The sequence below is a fragment of the Vidua macroura genome, chromosome 1 (genome assembly GCF_024509145.1).
Source record: "Vidua macroura isolate BioBank_ID:100142 chromosome 1, ASM2450914v1, whole genome shotgun sequence".
Classification (NCBI taxonomy): Eukaryota; Metazoa; Chordata; class Aves; order Passeriformes; family Viduidae; genus Vidua; species Vidua macroura.
In genome coordinates this window covers 118,418,748-118,422,008 of record NC_071571.1, presented here as the reverse complement: position 1 = coordinate 118,422,008, position 3,261 = coordinate 118,418,748, and positions in this window count along the sequence as shown.

The following is a 3,261-nucleotide window of genomic DNA, read 5'->3' as shown; positions in this document are numbered from 1 at the left end:
GGGAGGATTTCTTTTTTTAACATCTGAGGTTCTTTCAGATGTTTGCAGAACAGGAAAGAAAGGATGCATAAATTCAGTGCTCAAGATGAAAGTGTAATGCTTCACATAAGAGGGCACAAATCAAGAGAGCTTGTGCATTTGGAAGTCCATAAGCTCAACTTAAATACAGTCATTGATCTAGAGTATCTTATTTCTTTTTACATGAACATCCACGTCATTCTCAAGATGCACATAAGCTTGTGCAGGCAGATGAAAAGTTATGGTATCCCAGAGTGGATGAAATTCAAAGCAACAATTAAAAAAAAAAATCAGGTTTCTCAAGAGTTACAAACTAATTTCACAGGCAATGGATGTTAATTAAGATGACAAGTGCAAATGCACACAGGATATGCAAACAGCTTATAAACTCTTACTGTTAACACTTTGGTTATCACCAGCACTGAACTTCAGAAGAACACTTAAAAGTGGACCCATGTATTTTAATTACTGTGTCCTTAAATTCCAATTAAATACTGTTTCTGTTTCCACCTTCTGAATGAAAATGCTGCAGAGTTAACTTTAAAAAATGGCATACACCACACAGGAGACTGAATGAATCCAGTTATAAAAGCAGTATTTCTCTATCTACACTGGGGCAAACAAGGCAGACTGAGACAAGCTAAACTCAATCAGAAGACTTCCTCTCTCCAGAGAAAGAAACAAGTGAAGTCAGGAACTTTTCTGTAGATTGTGAAAACAGCATCCAAAGCCAGGCTTCCCTTATGGACATCCAAAGGAAACAGCTGGCAGACATACCCCGTGGAGTTTTCACAGAAAGGGTAGGAAAGTGGAAAGGAATGTTTATTCAGATGGGAACAAGAAATTCTCTGCCTCTTGAGCATTTAACTAAGAAGAGACTTCTGGAGGAAGAACCTGAAGACCCACCCATCTGCACTCTGCCTGCAGTGTGGCAGAACAAGTTTATTGTGAAACACATAGCTAAATTGATTGGAGAAGACATCCAACTGGTCAATGACTCCTGTTTGTTGCATTTTCACTTGCAGGAAGGACAAAGAGAGAAAATAACAGATAACACAAACATTAGGCACCTCCTAATATTAATAAGCAGCAAATTTTATTATTATTTTGCTTAAAGAACCCTGGACATTGACAGTCTCATTAATAAGAATGCTTCATATTATTATGAGAAGAGAAATACTGCTGAAAGCCTGGACTAGATACAAATTTAAATTTGTGAACTGAAAGTTCATATTCATCATATTAAAATGCACTTTATTAAAATATGTAAAATAGAACAGATAGTATAGAACAGATGCTTTGAGGAAAGTCTGCCAGCTGTACACCAGTATTTTGTATATGAGACCAAACTAATTAGAATTCCTATGACCCACAGAGAAATTCTTTCCTCTCCCATGCTGAACTACACTAAACGTGTCAGGTGGAAAATAGAACAACAAAGGATGTGAACAGGCTGCTTTTGAGGAAACTTTCAAACATATTAAAATAAGATCCAATGGTCAACTCCCATGTTAAAGAACTCATCTATGTCACTACACTGTAATGGTACAAACAAAACAAAACAAAAAAAACAAACCCAAAAAAAAAAAAAAAAAAAAAACAAAAACCACCAAAACAAAACCAAAAAAAACAAACAGGAAAAAAAAAAAAAAAAAAAAAAAAACACCACAAAATTGAAACCAAGTTTGCTACACCTACATGGGAAAGAACCACTCTCTTAATCTCTCTTAACTTACCAGTAAATTACATGGATCTTCACCCAACAAAAGGATAAACAAGACATTCAAAATCTCTGTGTATTTCCTTAACTAAATAGAAAAAATTAGTAGAAATGGCTTTGAAAAGCCACTCCTAAAGGGGGTTTGCCTTTGAATGCCTAGAATTATTCATTTAAAAAAAAAGTGTTGGAGAAAATTCAAAGACTGTCTCCATTGGATTTTCACAGCACTCGAATCAGAAATCTTTCTGGTGAAAGTCACCAGTAATTTTGAAAAATTTAGGTAACTGCGACTTACAGAATTCAAAACACTGTTGTGCTTCAACTCAGGTTCAGCTAGGAAAAATGCACTGATTTCATAAGGAATTTTCTAGGATAACCCTGCTTGCACAGGGAGGCTGGACCAGATGTCCCCACTGTGGTCCCTTCCAATATGACCCATTCTGTAAATACATTTTGAGTGTGCTAATTCTCCTATGAAATAGAAAGCAACTTCATAACAGAACTTGGACTAAACAATGAAAAATATTTAAGATGCTTCCTCCTAAATATTACATTATTTGCACTTGACCTCAATATTATCTTTTGTTTAGTGCCATAGATTTGTCTGGAATAAGAATAATTTTGGCAAGCGGCTTTTGCATCTACATTTTGCAGATAGTGAACATTGAAACTGCCAGAGTAGCCAAAAAGAAAAAAAAACCACAAACAAGTACTTCATAAAACAGAATAACAAAATACCTGAAGAAATAAAATTTGTCTAGTTATGAATATTGACTTTTTCTCAATCCAAGTCCCTCAAAATAACATAGTGCTCAGGTTTTCCTTAAGCAAGCAATGTGCACATTCAACTGACAAAAATTATTCCTGTCAATTATCAAAAATACTACATGAAACATGCTGATGTTACAAAGTCAGACACTCAAAGGTGATCAAACTTAAAATCTTAGTTTTTCCCACTTATGTTGGTAGGACAAGCTTTCCCACAGCATCTTTCTATGACAACTCTTAGGCCTCCCCAGACTGGAAGAATAATCAAAATGGAGAATACTCAGCATTTCCTCCCTCCTCCTCACATCACTAAGTATGTGACAACATCATATCTCACTTGAACACTACCAAAATCTTACAATGGAAACAGAATTTGTTTTGGTTTTTTTTTTCCCCTGGAAAGCTTTTCCCACTTTTAAATATTCTGCTGCATCTCTGGCTCACCAACCCCAGGTGTGTAGCTGTAGTGCAGGTAAGCCTATTCAACAGTGGGTACCTGCTTCTGAAAGAACAAATCTCTGTTTTACCCTCCCACCATCTCCCTTCTAAACATCTAACATCACAGAGAACAGGCCAACGCTTAAAGCAGCAGAAAATGGCTTGAACTGGCTCAGTTTGGATCACGGGAAAACAAAAAATGGCACAAAGGAGGAGGCATCAGGACCAGAAAAGGGGTTCCACTGATTCCTCCATTAGCAAGTTAGAAAGCAACCATTGTAACACCTTCACCATATTGAAAAATCAGACCAAAAAAA